Source organism: Belonocnema kinseyi, chromosome 7, assembly GCF_010883055.1.
Source record: "Belonocnema kinseyi isolate 2016_QV_RU_SX_M_011 chromosome 7, B_treatae_v1, whole genome shotgun sequence".
Classification (NCBI taxonomy): domain Eukaryota; kingdom Metazoa; phylum Arthropoda; class Insecta; order Hymenoptera; family Cynipidae; genus Belonocnema; species Belonocnema kinseyi.
Window position 1 is genome coordinate 46,035,278 of NC_046663.1, and position 17,738 is coordinate 46,053,015.

General features: G+C 27.4%; 1 protein-coding gene and 1 long non-coding RNA gene across 3 annotated transcripts in view; one reads left to right on the forward strand and one right to left on the reverse strand.

Annotated features, from left to right (window-relative positions):
- Window positions 1-11,179, reverse strand: part of LOC117176829 — a 223,115-nt gene extending 211,936 nt beyond the window's left edge. For both annotated transcript variants that reach the window (XM_033367166.1, XM_033367165.1), the window contains exon 1: window positions 10,924-11,179. The gene's annotated coding sequence lies outside the window, so the exon portion shown is untranslated. The remainder of the gene's footprint in view (window positions 1-10,923) is intronic.
- LOC117176833 lies at window positions 3,032-3,613 on the forward strand. The gene is made up of 3 exons (XR_004467624.1): window positions 3,032-3,141; window positions 3,236-3,400; window positions 3,519-3,613. It is a non-coding gene; the product is annotated as an uncharacterized LOC117176833 (long non-coding RNA).
- Window positions 11,180-17,738: the final 6,559 nt, after the last annotated feature.

A 17,738-nucleotide genomic window follows, 5' to 3' on the forward strand; every position in this document is an offset into this window, starting at 1 on the left:
AAAAAGAGTGTCAGTAGAGTGAACGACGCCTGAAACAAAGACCTTGGCTATTAATGGACCCAAGTGGGGATCCTTACATAACGGCTTCGTGAGGTTCTTCGCACCTGCCGAGTGAGTCACGCCTACCCCGAAAGGGAAATGGCTTAATGGTGTAATAATAATAATAATAAAGTCTTGCAGGACTTAATTCAGGCCCAGAGGATTTCATTTTCGCGTGCCAGATCGGTGTCATTTCTACCTTAGTATACCGTTGCAGCATTTTATATCAAGAAGTTCCCAGAGATTGGTGGAGAGCCTGTCATGCACAATTGAACATCGTAAGTACCCAGGATACATACTATACAGGTGTCCAACTCACGCGAAGACGACGTATCTCCACAGACACAACGGGGCCCAACGGTATCCATTTCGACGGAGGCCTTTTATTGTTCTCTAGGTTTTCAAGAAACAAACTATATTCGTGGTCGGGCGGGGGGGGGGGGGGGGGGGGGGGGGGGGGGGGGGGGGGCTACAGTGGTTTAACCAATTACAAGTCTCACAGTCCCTATGGCCTATACGATAAAATATGGGATAAAATATATTCATAAAATATATAAGTTCGATTCAAAAAAATTCGAAAAATTCAAAAAAAAAAAATTGATTTATGAAAAACTGGAATGAATTTAGAGGAATTTAAGATACAAGAAAAGAATTAAATGCAGAAAAATTTAAGATGAATTTTAAAAAATCAAATGAAATTAAAACAATTTGTAAATATGAAAAAAACTTAATTGACTTCAGTAACTTAGAAATAAGATTAGACAAATCCAAGGGAATTCAAAGAATTTGATGAACTGCCGATGAATTCAAGGTGAGGTTAATAGACTTCAAGATCAATTAAATCTTTCAAACATTCAAAAAAATTCGCTAAATAAAGTAGAATTAAGTGAATTTAGTAGGTTTAAAGTAAATTTAAAAAATCAAGATAATTCTAAACAATTCAGGGTGAATTCCAAAAAGTTTATAATCTTTTCAAATCTTTGAAACCTTACCAAATTCTAACACAAGAAATGAATAATAATTATAAAACAATTAAAATTTAAGAAATTTAAATTAGACCAAAATCCTAATTAAAAATCCCATTTAACGATCAATAATCAAATTGATGCAAAATCCTATTGAAAAAAAAAAACAAGAATCCAACGACCAAATTTGGACCAAAACGAATAAAAAAAATCCTATTGTAATCAACGTTTCAGTACTCGTACAGTACCCTTATCAAGGCAAGAAAACTTTAAGTGGTAGAAGTTAACAGCACCCACGAACAGGTGCTCCCTTTGATCTTTTTATTCGTTGTGGTCCAAATTTGGTCGTTGGATTCTTGTTTTATTTAACAGGATTTTGTATAAAACAATTCATGTTAAATTCAAAAGAATTCAAATGAATTGAAACAATTGTGAGAATCGAAACAAGTTTGATTGATTATAATAAATTTTGAGTGAATTTAGAGAGATTTAACCCCAAAGTAAAATACGAAATTTTCCGTTCCGTCTAGGACGGGTCCAGCAGACCCGAGCAAGCTGCAAACCGAAATACCTCCGATGTAAATAGACTTAGCTTCATTTTTTAAATTGTAGGCCAGTGTCGCAAAAATCAATATTGTAAAAATTTATATAAAAATATTTGCGTATGATAAATATTTTGCAACAAAATTATGAAACTTTTGGGAAAAAAGCAATGTGTTGAATAGAACGTCCAGGTCCCTGGGACACGTTCTAGCACTTTAGGGTTAAAAGAAATGAGAAGAATTAGATAGCATTCATACAAAATAAAGCTGAATTTAAAAATCCATCAAGTGAATTGAAAATAATTCAAAAATATGGAAACATTAATTTAATTGGGTAAAATGAAGCAAAATTTAGAAGAATTTAGAAGAAATTCCAAATGAATTTCACAAAATATTAAAGAAATCTCTTCAAATATTCAAAACCCTTCAAAATTTTTAAATCCTTAGAAATCCCTTGAAATGGTTTAAATATCTTCAAACCTTTTGTAATATTTTAAAATACACTCAAATATTTCAATATTTGAAAGCCTTAAAACTACGGAGTAAAATAAAAAATTTCTGGAATCATTTGAAATTTCCTAAATAATTTTGAATCATTTGATATCTTTGGAAAGCCTTTAAAACTTTTTAAAGTCATTGAAAATGCCTGAGAATATTTATAATACCGTCATGTATTTGAAATCCTTTTGAATCCCATTAAATTACTGAAATCAATTAAAAAGTTCTTTGTAATATTTTAAAACAACCGAATATATTTAATATACCTTTCAATCTTTTTAATTTTGTACAGCTCTTCAAAATGCCCAGAGATTAAAAAAAAATACGTTAAAATATTTAAAATCCTGTGATCATTTTTTCAAATGAACAATTAAATTAAAACCTTTAAAAATTAAAAAATAATCTATCGAATTAAGTAGAATAGAGTAAATTTAGAGAAATTCAAATGAATTAATAAAATTCAAGTTAATTCATCAAATCCAAGAGAATTCCAACGAATTTAGGATAATTGAATAAGAATTCAGGAGGAATTCCAAATCTCTTCAAATCTTTAGAACCCTATAAAATACCTCACTTCTCATGAATAATCTCTTTGAAATCCATTAAAATATTATAAAATCCCATGAAATGCTATTATGATATTTGACGAAATCATGGAAAATGTATTAAAATACATTGAGAGTTTTAAAATCTCTTAAAACCATTGAAATCCTCGGAAATCTTATCAAATAACGTGAAATCTTTCAGAATATTTTAAAACGTGTGATCTTTTCATTTGAAAAAGCGACTAAGAGTAACTGTGTGGCAGTTCTTATTATTTTTTACAGTTACTTTGTATAGAAATTCTCTGATTTTTCTTTTTTTCGAAGTGCCTGACTAAAATAGGGTACCCATAGGGACATCTTAAAAATAAAAAACTTATATATTTACATTAAATGTACTAAAAATTAAACAATAAAATTTAATACATAATATTTCCTTATTTACAGACAGTATTCGCAAATAAGTTACCCCAAGAGGTGCATTCATCTACTCCACGTCACAAAACTCTGGATAAATTTTCGGATGTCTTAAATAAATTACACAATCCTGTTTGGGTCAGTTGACGAAAATAATGTTTATTCGTTGTACATTTTTTAAATTTAAAATTGTTTAAATTTCTGTAATAGCTTTGTTCTTCTTTCTCACTAGAATGCAGCTAACGATATTAAGCAAGAGGGAATATTGCCTTATCAAATAGTATATACTTGTGAGGTAAAGGGACCTGAGTATGACAAATTCAATGAAGATTTTGATACCGGAAAGAACCAATGCAACCAGTGTTATGATGAAGCCCAGAAAACTAAGAATATGAAGGTATGTAAAAAATATTGCAATCCCGAAACAATATTAGTCCATGTTGAATATGATGAAAAAAAGAACTTGACATTTTGGCATTGTTGAGCATTCAAAGATATGATTTTTCCGTTTACAGGATGCGGAAAATTGCTGCGATGAAATTATTGTTCATTTAGAAAAACGGACAAAATTATTTCTTGATAGGGCTTTGGCATGCACTAACAAATGCGCTGAACTTGGAGCCGACTGTAAGAAGATGATTACAACTCCAGATGCCGAATGCAATACGACTGCAGGTGCTATCTGCAGTACACATAAATAAATAATGTTTATGATTGTTACGTGCACGATTCTGAACAGTGAATCTTGTTGTCATACGTATACAAATTTCAACAAATAAAAACAAAGTTTAAAGTTTTTTGTCTTCTTTATTTGTTTTGAAACCTGTTTTTTTTTATCGTGAATTAACTATAATTTTAATACGAAATTTAGTATAAATATCGAATAAATGTTTTTAACTCTTTTTTTTACATGATATACGAATCACAAAAAATGATTTTCTGAACGCCACCCCTAACATTTAGAAACAACCCTTAATATAAATTATGCACAAATTGTAAATCTGACCATACCATAATTAAGGGCTCATTTAATGCTCTATTGAAAGATGTAATGCACCTCTTTTTTTTATTTGGCAATAGGGAATTAAATAAGCATAAAAGGAGCCCTTAATTATGAAATTTTACAAAAAATCAATATATTTTCGGTTCGTTTGAAGCATAGGCAAACGATGCTTTCTTTTGTTTGTAAACATTTTGAAACAATATAAATATTGTTGCATTTATTGACTATGCCATCACAAAGTAATGTGTTTGCATGTACCTAACACCAGGTCTCAAAATGAACAATTTTTAATTTTGTTTATTTATAAGTGAGCACTTTTTAAATTAGAAGTTAAATTATTTCTATTTCAAGTAATTGTAATTTAATAATTATTTGATTTTCATTTGCACATAAACATTCAAAACATTCAATTACAAATCAAAAATATTTAAAATGGTATAATAAAAAACGTAACGTTCAAAGTTAAATACTTCATTTATAATACCTCATTTTCAATAAAGAGTCAAATATTGTTAAACATTAAAAATATGCAAATGGAACGGATAAAGCAGCAATATTTTAGAATAAAACAATATTTTAATAGAATTTTAAATTACATAAAAACGTTTAACTATGAAAGAATCAAACTATTTAATAATTTAATATGTTTTACATTTTTAAATTGTACCGATCAAATCTCTAAATTGTTTAATTTTTAATAGATTCAGAATTGTCTCCTAAAATTGATTAATATTATCCTTTGAAACTGTTGAAATCCGTAGAAATCTCTTATAATAAAATTTAATTTATTCCCTAAAGTTCTCTAAAAATTCGATAAAATTCCTTAAAATCTTTGCAAATCCTAAAAATCCACCCTTTAAATAATTTATAAGAAATGATTAAGTCTAAAAATATTCTTAATGTAAGATGAAGGCCCTCTTACCTTAAGAATATATATTCTTTTTAAATTATTCTTGTCTATATGATAATAAGGTATGGTATGGCATTTTTTCTTCCGCAATAATATTCTCATTTTAAGAATATTTTCTCCCTTTGGTTAGAATATGCCTGGAAGTAATGTTTTTTCGGTGAATTGATAATTCAGAAATGGTTGGATTTAAAACACCTAGGAATTTTTTAACATTACGAAATTAAAATTGTTTAAGTTCAAATGCTATTAATTTTAAATTGTTTAAGCAGTAAAAACAGTATTTATTTTAAAATGTTTGAAATCTACAAAAAACTGCGCGCATACATTTTCCGAACTTTTGAAAGATGGTTTATGAAGTTTTTGAAAATTGATAAACAGTTTATAATATTAGCGAATAATAAAATTCTCGACAGAAATTTTTTAAATTATAAAAGATATGAAGTAAGACTTTCCCAAACTCTAACATTCCCGAATTTATAGAATAAAAAAATTAATTTTTCATAAATATTATTTATTTATTAAAAATAAAATAACCAAATATTTGCATCCAAGAAAAATTGTTTGTAATGTTTGCAATTTAAAAAATTTATTGTTTAAATTTAAAAGAACAATAATTGTATAAAAATTCTATTAAACAATTAATTAAAAAACACATGCGCCTTGAAAACAAAAAATTTCTCCCTAAATTGTCTTCAAATCCAATAAGAAATAGTAATAAGAATTGTTAATTCACAAATATTTTTTTCAATTATTGTTATTTTAAATTTAAACAATAATTTTTTAAAACTTGAATTATTAAAGAAATAATTTTCTTGCGTAAAAATATTTTATTATTGCATTTTTAATAAATCATTAATTAACAATTTTTGAAATTGTTTATATCCGGGAATTTTCCAACAAGTGACCGTTTTATCGCGGGAATTTTGTAATCTCGGGGATTTTCCAATGCGGGAATTTCACAGTGTCGGGAAATTTATATTTCAAGATTTTTCAGTTGAAACTTGGTATAATCAAACAATAATAATTGAAGGGTAACAGGACATAACTGGATAATTAGCATTCCCCAAGAATGAAATTATTGCATAAAAAATCCTTTAAAAAAAATACACGTTGTGTTAAGACGATAAATTGAAATGTTCATTTTTTAATGTATTAATAAAAAAATGTTAGTATAAATTTCATTTAAAACTTTAGCTTATGGTTTAAGCGTAGTAATATGTATTTTTCTCCTCTTCAAGACCGATATTTCATAAAATAATGATTATTTATTGGAAATAAATTATCTTTTTTATAGGTTTTCAGCCATAAATCGACTACCATAATGCAATACTGTCACAATAAATTTATATTTACTTGGAGCAGAAGTACAATATTTAAATAACAATAATTTTGTCTTTTGTTATGTAATTGTCTTCATTGAGATGACAGGTAGTAATTTCCAAATCTAATTTTAATTTGTGTATTTTTTCCATGTTCTGATTTCGCTGCATAAGATTATTTCTAAGAAAGCAGATTTCATTTCGATCTTATATGAATCACTTTCGAAAATTGAAGAAAAAAAAACATTACGATTCATTTTACTCGTTCGTGACTTATAAAAATAAAATAAAAAGAAATTAGTTGACAAATAATGGTTATCTTAGATAAAGAAGTTAGAAGTTGTATGCTTTTCATGTTTAAGCAAACAAGCGGCAGAGAGCAGTTACCTGCTAAAGACCTCAAACTTTCCCTGATAGATGTCACTATCTCCTTCTTTGAACATCAAATAGATACCGACGGTACCATTCATCTCGTTTTTTTTAAACTTATTTTTCTGCTGATTCACTATCTACCATTCACCGCAGACAAAGGAATAAGGATTTGAAATCTACGATAAAGACATAATCCTCAATTATTAATGAAGTGGATTGGATACAAGTTTCCTTAAATATATTATCTGGAGATTAAAATTTTTTCTTTAAAACTTGATTTCGAAAGATAATCTAAAACATTAAAATTTGCACAAATTTTGCAATGATCCTAAATCTAGAACCTTGAAACGAATTTTTTGTTTCAAAGTTTACACTCTACATTTCTGTGAGTGAAGTTCGATGTGTACTGTCTTTCATTATTTTTATTATCCTGCCTATTTTAGTCCAGACACGCTTCTGTAGGGGAGTGAGAATTATTTTCAGCACCCGCACTAACTTCAACATAGTCCCCAATGCCAGTAGAAACCTTGTAAAAGAGTTTAGTCAAATCGAAAAAATAACATTGTGGCTTACGTCGAAAATTTTAGTTCCACCAGAAACAATTGATATTTTAAACAGTGTAGAGCGAAGAAATTGTTTAATACAATCATAAAATCATCCAAATTTATAAATTCATATTGAAATTTTAAACAGTGTAAAGCACAGGCACTGTTTTGTATAATCATAGAATCATTCAAATTTATAAATATATAGGTCTCAAGATACAAAAAAGTTTTAAAGTAACTTTCTTTTAATTGGAATTAAAAAGAATTCTTTTATAGAAAAATCATTTTCTCATTAAAGACATTGATTACATTAGACTTGATCAACTTTTAATTGATATTAGTCAAAATATTTTCTTTCTAGGTATATTGATTTCTGATGCCTTAAGTTTTTGCTTTGAATAATCGCTGATGAGGAGGTCTAAATTGGCCTCGAAACATATTGGTTCCCTAGTAGTATGTATAAAAAGGACGGAGAAAGGAAAAAGTGAGTGGTTGGTTTTGGTTGACCTTTTTCCTTTTTCTCCCTCTTTTTGCATTGGTTATTTTTATCTCTTATGTGCCTAAAAGTGAGGTAGTTTGGAAATCTGTTTTTTAATGGTGAATCTTTTTCATGTTTTTTTTGCATAAAATTATTGATGATAAAAGATATTTCTCTTCAATCTTAAATGAAAAAAAGAATGTAATGGAAAAGACTTTATGATTCCACTAAAACTTATCAAATTTTTTTTAATTTACGGATTTCTTCGTTTAAAATATCCCCTAAAATCTATCAAAATATGTGGTATTAAAAATCTGATAAAATAACAAATTTTTCGGCAAAACATAGATTTTATAATGTTCATTTATGTCCTGTTCATAGAGGGCTATGCCTAGGGACTTCTGCTAAATAAATAAAAAAATAAAAGGACAAATGGTTTAGAAAATAATTGTATTTAATAATTTTATACCAACAATGTGCAATTACCAAATAGCTAGTGTAACTTTCAAGCATTAAGATTCAACTTAAGATTAAACTTCAATAAAAAATAGGTGTAGTATTTTTAACAAAATATTTGAATCTAAGGGCCAAAAAGACGAATTTTTAAGAACATCCTTGAATTTTCAACCAAGACCTTTTCTACCGAAAGCTTCTAAACTTCTAAACATTTTATAAAATGATTGTAATTCTTCCTACACATTTTTGTAATCCTGAAAAATTATAAATATATTTTTTTAAATCTTCCAGATTCATTTTTGACAATATTATCAATCTTTTTAATGTTCTTTTAAAATTATTTTAAAAAAAAGTAATTTTCAATTTTCCTAGGAATCGTAAGAAAATGTTTTTATTCTCTTTTGAAGCCTTTCATAATTCTGAGAAAGGTTCTAAATTTTTTGTTCGAAATCTGAAAAAATTTATATTTTGTTTTACATTAGGTCACGGGCTATTTGCGCCGAAATTTCGGTACGAATAGTCTGATTTTGGCAGTATACATAGAAACATCGATTGAATTATTTGAAATCATTTCAAATTTGTAAATAATTATGAATCTTCCCAGATCTTCTGAATAGCTTTTTAATTTACTTAAATTTTTCTTAGGAATTATCGGTGTTAAATATTTTTTATAAATCATAATTCAACCAATTTACAAGCAAATTAAATTTTTTCAAATAGAACAATTAAAATTGTAATTTTCAATGTTTAGTTTTGAATATTTGATTATTAATTATTGATTTGACATGAACAATCAAATATTTATAAATATTGAGCAATTGTTACTTTTCTTAATCAACAAATTTCAAACTTCAAATGTTCAAACATTATACTAAAACAATGTTTTAAATTTAATAACAGCCTTTAATTATGAAAATATTATTTTGAAGTTGTTTTACAATTGGAAATATTTTATCAAGTTGTTTTAATTCAATAGGGAGTTTACATTTGCTTAACTACTAAAACTTTTGAATTGAAACAGTTTAATTTTTAACGGTAAAAACTAGACATTCTTAAAATTTTAAATCCGCAATTTATAGTTGAAATTTCAAAATAATTATGATTTATAATCGCATTTGATCAGCCAAAAATGTTTTTCTCAAAAATTTAAAATTTCAAACACTACTAATTTTTCATGTATTCAGCCTTTAAAACTGCATTTCAAAATTCTTTAAATGAAAATTTTAAGGTAAAAATTAAAAACCAAAATAGAAAATTTGTAAGTGAAAGATTTTCAATTTAAGATCGAAAAGATATCTATTTTTTCATTAACAATTTTATATAAAATGAGCATGAAAAAGATTCACAATTAAAAAGCAGAATTCCAAACTACCTCACTTTTCGAGTCATTCGAGACAAAAAAATAACAATTAAAAAAAAAGAGGCACACACATTATTTTGGATTGTTTTTTTGTTTCCTAGTTGAAAAAAGTATGTAATCTAAACATATTGGTTCAGAATCACCCACAAAAAAAAGTTTTTTGAATTACACACTGTAAACTGAATTATATAATTGAAAAAAAGAAAAATTCAACTGATTATTATTAAAACTGATGAAATCAAAATTGACAGATTTTTGTCTAGAAATTTGTAAAATTCCCGGTTAATAAATAAGTTCACTGTCATTTTCCGATTTCATAAAATTCTCGGTCCACCGGCCGCCCTGAATTTGTATCTTAAAAATGGAGTAAATACAGATTTGACCTGAGACTTTCGTAGGAGCATTTCTATAGTTACACCGTATACAATAACCGAGGGATAACGGAACTGAGGATGAATTCCTTACTATGCAGCCTTTCGCTTTGCGCCCTGCTGGTACGTCTTTGACCTGAGAATTTTGAAAGTAGCCTGAATCTTGGAGATTTGTCAAACCAAAAAATATTACAAGAGACTTTTTTTTATCATTTTATCAGTAGCTTCTGATTAAAGGCCTAATTAAACCTGGCAAATTAAACATTTAACACAATTCAGTTTCAAAGAAACGTTCGTGTTATGAATGCACTCTTTACACGAAACTAAACGCACGTGCATTTTTCACGCAGAGGCAATTAGCTGCATCTCATGCGTAAAATTGCACATTTTACAATGTACTTACAGCAAGATAGCATATACTAAGTCATGTATTACATGCTTTCATGTTTTGATTATAATTTTAAATGAATATTCAAAAATCATAAAAATCTTCATTCGCAAATTAAATAATATTACAGTTTGGTTTTAGATATGTTAAAATAATTTATGAAGCTTCTGTCTCAAATAGTGTCTCTATAAATCTTGTGTCAGCATTATGTGTAAATGACTGAAGTAGCAAAATACTGATTTGAACAGATAGCATCGTAAGTGTCAGCGATTTCATTGAAACCGCGTGATTATTTCAATTGGTCATGAATGAATGTAACTTTAAACACAAAAAATCAAGTTTAATTTTGAAGAAACGGCGTCAAAACGTACGGAAATAAAATTGTACAACAATTGGTTCATATTGAGCAATACAAAGATTGAAAGGCAATTTGTTGTTCAGTTTTTACGTTAACAGAACGAAAATAACTAAAGTAAATTGAGTTTTTTTACGTATTCTCATTTTTATCTACACAAAATAAAGTATCTTGAAGATATTAAGGACATTATTATGAGAAAAAGTAAAAATATCTGCACTCTTGAAAAGAGTTCAATGCAAGGAACAATAACAAATTGTACACTCTTTCCCGGCATGCGCTGCTTAATTAAGAGGGTTAATTGGGAGCTAACTGCTCAGTACTCAATGAGACAATAATGGAGCATCTTTCTTCGTTTCTTACCATGATTTCTCGGTTCACAAGGAAAGTAAACAAAACGAATGACTGCCACAGGATCTTCGTGAAGGAATAAATCAGTTTACACGTTCGCGAACAAATCACACAATTATTATTCACAATTAACAATCACATCACAAATAACACTCTTTCACACGCGCCGAACGAATTTAATAAAAAAAATGTACACGCACTTCAGACAAAACAAGCAACAAAAGAAAACAGAATCGCGTCACAGCGTCTCAACGTGAGACGTGCTGGAGCATGGAGTGCTGGAGGAGCGATGCTGGCACATTCAACAAGTGATGATGGGTTCTTGTCGTGTCCGCCTTCTCTGGCGCCACCAGTCAAGGAGGCAGTTTGAATATCAATGTGTTATAAGGGAGCATCCACATTAGGGTGGTCCAAATATTTTTTTTGCATTACAGGGTGGCGGCTTGTCCGCGACACTGGGAAAGACCGGGAAATGACCAGGAACTTTATAGACCGGAAAAACCAGGAATTGACTTCTGATCACAGTAAAATTCAAGTTTTCATTATTTTAATGATCTTGGCCAATTTAAAAAAGTGATTTCTATTTTGTCTAAAAAATCGCAGATTTTTCAGATTATCTCAATTTAATCTAATTAAATCATAATTTACTAATTAACTTTTATTTATTTAAAAATTAAACTCGTTTTAATTAAATTAAACTCGTTTGAAATTCAAGTATTTCGTTGAAAATCCACATATTTTGTTAAAAATCCATTTTTTGTTAAAAAAATTATCTTTTTCTTTGCAAATTAATTTTCTTGTTTAAAAAATTCTTCTTTTCGGTTAAAAATTAAAGTATATCAGTTAAATGTTTATATTTTTAGTTAAAAATTCATATTTTAGGTTGGAAATGAAATTACTTAGTTGAAAGTTACACTTTTTTGTTGGAAATTAATTTTTGTTGTTGAAAATTAATCATTTTAATTAAAAATCGACGCCTTTGGTTGAAATATGAGCAATTTGATTGAAAACCTTTTTTTTTCTTTGGATGAAAACGAATTTTTGGTAAAAAATTCGACTATTTTGTTGAAACTTTGTTTCTTTTTTGGTTGAAAATTATTTTGGTTAAACTGGAAATGTGACTATTATACCACTTGAATATTTCATAATTTTAGATAAAAATTTATCTCTTTGGTTAAATATGAATTTTTTGACTAAAAATGTATTTAATCGAGTTTTGGTTGAATGATATTTTTTAGTTTAAAATATATATTGTTTGGTAGAAATTACTCTTCTTGGTTGAAAATTCATCTTCTTGGTGAAAAATTGAAATATTCTAGTTGAAGATACATAATTTTATTTTAAAATTCGTCTTTATGGTTTCAAATTCACCTATTCCAGTTAAGGATTTACAATTTTAGTTGAAAATCCATCACTTTGTTTCAAAATGTAGCTATGTTTAAAGATAGATTTTTGCAAGTGGCAAGTTAGTTTTTTTAGGAGCAATATTTTTAAACTAAAAATTTAACTTATTCGTATTGAATCTTCCACAGTTTGAATTACAAATTCTTCTGTTTGGTTAAACATTAATTTTTTTAACTTAAAATTTAATTCATTCATTGTTTTAGTTGAAAACCCATATTTTTGGTTTAAAATTCAATTATCCCAGTAGAAGATTCATAATTTGTTTGGACAATTCATCAGTTTGGTTGAAAATTGACCTATTTTCTTGAAAATCCGTTTTTTGTTTTTGTTCAAAATTAATACTTTCAACTAAACATTTAACTATTCCATTTTTTGTGGAAAACTGATATTTTTTAGTTGAAAATTTGATTCTTTGTTTCAAAATTAATTAATTTTGAATTTTTTTCCTGTTTTGTGTTAAAGGAGGTTTAGAATTAACATCATGAATTAAAATAAATTTTTATGTTTAGCGGCAAGGCTAAATATGTTACTTCTACTTGACTAGGAAAATGTGAGAAACTTGACAGGGAAAAACCGTAAAATCAAGGCCGTTACCAGGAGGGGAATGTTTGAGGTTCTACCCCCTCCCCCTGAACTTCTTGAAACATGTACATGATATTCATATACTCTCCTGTGTGCCGCTGCATACCCCCCACTCCAATTTTCTTCTGTTGTGACCCCCCCCCCCCCACCCATTATTATGGTTACAGCCTTGCGTGAAATGACAAGGAATTTTAAATCGTCTGCGGAATTGCCACCCTGCCATTTCCACGTATACACCTCCAAACTATTTCCAATCCATAAACAAATAAATGCGTTAAAAACTATGTTTAGAAGTTCCGCAAGCCCATTAAATTTTACACGTATTTCCCCTAAGAAAAAAAGTAATTCTAGTCAGTTTTATTCAAAATAATCAATATTAGGCTAATCGAGTTGAAAATCAACATTTCTCTTCCCAATTTGCTATAGAATGCAAATTAATAATTAGTTTTTAAATATCAACCCTATCAGTCTATTTTATAGGTTCCCAAAAAACCCCATAATTGGAAAATAGAGTTATGCGAGTTTTTGGCGCTAATTATGATTAAAAAATTTTTTTTTTGCAAACTGATTCTAATCCATAAAATACTATACTTTCCACTGATAATTAGATATTCCGATAAAATTTGTAAACAATTTATTTTTGTTTAGAGAAATGTTCTTTTAGAATACAGTCAGAAAGCTGTGGGTTTTTCAAAATTTTCAACTGATTTTCAAATGTTTAAATAATTTATTATTTATAACAATATTACCTCAGCTTAATTTTAAAAATGCAGTTTTTTCTTATGTTTTCCACTTTTAGTCCACTTTTCAATAAGAGTGAGGTTATAATTAATTCAAGCTGAGGAACCTTATTGTTTAAACAATTTATATTTATTTTTCATAATATTCTCATTCAATAATGCTAGTACGTGGCGTTTTTTTGTCAGAAATATGCAACTTTTATCAACATTTCACTTAGAGTGAAGTAAAAATTGTTAAAATTTAACAAAAATAATTTCTTAAACAAATTATTATTGTTTGTAACTATCTTCTTCTATATTAATGCTAGGTAGTGTCGATTTTTTCTAAAATTTTCCACTTTTTGTCCACTTTTCAATTAGAGTAAGATAATGATTAATACAAATTAATAAACATAATCGTTTAAACACTTTATTATTGCTTATGATAACATTCTCTTACATAATAGCTAAAAAGTTTCGGTATTTTCTGAAACTTTTGAATTTGATTTGGCTTATTAATTAAGAATGAATTTTCGGACAAGAAGAATAATTTTCTACTAAAAAAGATTAATTTTCAACAACAAAATTTCAACAAAATTTTTCAATTTATGTCTTTAAAAATCAAAATTAAAACAAAACAAATAAACAATGAAAAATTTTATTTTTGATTTATCAAGAAAATTCAAAATGTTGTTATGATAATATCTTAGGGCACTTAGACATTAAACTTTTTCTTCTCTTGCCATTTTTTCATATCGTCCGTTAATCGGCTTAAAAGGTTCATTTTTGTGTGTTTTTTGGAATTTTGTAAATGCTGTAACTCTAATAATTTTTAATTTTATGAAAAAAGTCAGTAGATAAATTGTTCGAATTTTTAAATGATATGAATAACCGTACAGTAAATTCTTGAATTTTGAAAAAATCGTCTGGAAAATATTCAAAAGGCGCTCACTTTTTGAATTTGCATCCAAAATAGCTAGCTAACGAACTTGAACTTTAGTTTAGGATACTAAAAGAGTATACCAGAGGCCAATCTGATAGAATTGTTTTTTTCAAAAGTTATCGTTCTGACAGACAGATAGGCATAAATCCATACAGACAGACCGACAGACAGACACATTTCGTAAAAACCTATATTTCGGATGAGAATGTAAAAATGATTTATTTCTCATGAATAATTTTTCGATGGTTTTGTTTTTAGTTTTAATCATAAAAAAATAGCATCAATAACATGAAAACTTAAACTTTTGATAACCCCACACACGAGATGAAAAAGAAATTAAAAGACGAAAGTTGGGATAAGAATGTGCCCACACAACGGGCATATTTTTTTACTGCTAATGACGCTTTTCATGATTAAACGCATCCTATCGAAAAGACGTTGATAAAAAATTTCTAGATCTTTTTCAAATGCACAATTTTTGTATATTCAACTTTTACCATATTTTGCACAGTTTAACCGAAAAATGTAATTTTTGATTTTTCATTCTTTTTTTATGCTGTCAAAATTTGAATTTTCAAATTTTCAAGAAAATTCAAAAAGTCGTTGAAACAATCTTGTAGGACATTCAAAAAGAAACATTTGTTCAAATCGTGCGTTATTTGGCATAAAATGTTGATTTTCGTGTCATTAAGATAAATTGTTCGTCTGTTTGAATACTATGATCACCCGTACAGAAAGTTTTTGAATTTTGAAAAAACTGGTCTAAAAAATTTTCAAAATACGTTAACTTTTTGAATTTTCATCCAAAATGGCTGGCTAACGAACTTGGCCTTTAGTTTCTGACACCAAGATAGTGTGCCAAAGGCCAATCGAATAGATTGATTTTTTCAAAACAAATAATTGTATACTGAAAAGACGAAATTTCAACTAAAAAAATTCGATTTCAACTAAAAAACAATTTTTTTCAAGTAAGGAAAGATATTTTCAAATAAATAGTTTTCGTAAAGACGAAATTTCAAAAAGTTAATTTGCAACCAAAAGCAAAAGCGAATTTTTCATAGAATAGGTGAATTTTCAACCATGAATAGTATAGTAACATTTTCTGTGAAAAAAGTAATTCAAAAAGTACGAATTTCCAAAAAATACATGAATTTTCAATCAGATAGTTGAATTTTTCAACTATAGAAGATAATTTTTCAACCAGAAATGGTATAGTTTAATTTTTATCTCAATAAAATAATGTTAAAAATAGAAAAAACATTTTTCAAGAAAATAGCTGCATTTTTATCAAAGTCATAATGAATTTTTACGAAAAATAGTAATTTTCAAACAAGAAGAAATATTTCCTACCAAATAGACGAATTATCATCTAAAAAAAAGCACTTTTTTTACTGAAAATTGTAGTTTATACTTAAGTTATCAGTTGAAAAAATTAGTTTTAACCAAAGAAAAACAAACAAAAAAAATAATTTTCAACCTAAAAAATTAATTTTCAACTAAAAAATATAAAATTTCAAACTAGAAGAAGGATTTCCTACCAAAGAAAATAAATTTTTAATTAAAAACGAAAAATTGTCATGCAAACACGAAAGCAATTTCCAGTATAAATGTTCAATTTTCAATCATCATGCTATCGAGAAAAAACTATTTCACTTCACTAGTCGACAACATAACATTAGAACTCAAAGAATTTTAATGTTCATTAAAAAAAAAATGTTCTCGTTGTTCCCCTTAAATGCGAACTGAATTTTCTTGTTATTGACAATTTTAATATTTCATTAAAACTTCGTTTTTTCGGTTAATAATAAACAAAAAGTAAAATCGTTATATTTTCAGTAAAAATATGATTTTAAACATGAAATATGACATTAAAGTGAATCGTAGCGTCATGTGTTTACAAGACGCGCAATATGGGAAAACCCATTGATACTCATACAAAAAATAAAATTATCATATCGACTCATTGCTTATCTATTTTGCCTGTGAGTGTCAACAACAATTGAATTTGCAATATTTCCTTACGAAACGCTTGTCACGCGCTTTTTTTATTAAAAAAAAATGAAAATTATGGGAATCCATTAGTGCCTGACATTCTGACTGAAGATTCAGGCGGCAAGTAAGAGGAATTTATATGAATTTTGTTACTGTTATAAGACGATAAAAAATTATGTTTACAAAATCAATTTTTATATTCATTCATGCGAATTAATTGTGCGATATAAACAATGAAATCGCAATAATAAATATTTTTAAAAATTGTTAATTTTCTCTAAAAAGAAAAAAACTGTACCCTTTTATGATTTCGGATATCAAGACAAATGACCCGGAAGATACAAAAGAGTTTCAAATTGAATTTGCAATTGACGGAAAAGTGTCAAAGGCAAAAACTATCAGTCCAAATGCTCAAATGTACACATGTGGTCAATTTCAATATAAAATAAAAAAATTTACCATTTTTGGAACTAAGATTTCAAAAGATATATTTTGAGGCTTGTGAATTAAAATTTTACAGTAAATTTGGAATCGTCGGAAAAATGTCTAATTTTACAAAATCTGCCCGTGTATCATGCCTGCTGACACTTGCTGTCAATTTTAATATGAAATTAAAACAGTTTACCATTTTTGGAAGAAAGATTTAAGAACATATTACATAGGTAATATATAAAAATTTCAAATTAAATTTCCGACTATCGGAAAAATGCCAAATTTAAGAAAATCTACCACGCTCGCTTTTAATATGTGTAAGAAAAAAAGTAACCAATATGATAAAAATATGATTATCAATAATATTTTTACTGAAAATGTAACGATTTTCTTTTTCGTTGAAAAATTGTCTTTTTAGTTGAAAATTCAACTATGTGGTTGAAAAATCATGTAATTTGTTGAACATTCGTATTTTTTGGTAAAGCATTTTTCTTTATATGTTGGTAAGTTCATTTTTGGATAAAAATTGAACTATTTAGTTGAGAATTCTATTTTTTATCCGAAAATATAACTATTCCATTTTTGGTTGAATATTTATTCTTTTTAGATTAAATTTAATTTTTAAATTGGTTTCAACATTTACGAGTATTCTTATAAAAAACAAATTAGGAATTAAAAATATCAAAATCTGTCAAAAATTTGACGAGAGAAAATGCTTATGTTGCCTTTTCTTGTAAACTATATACTTGAAGAAC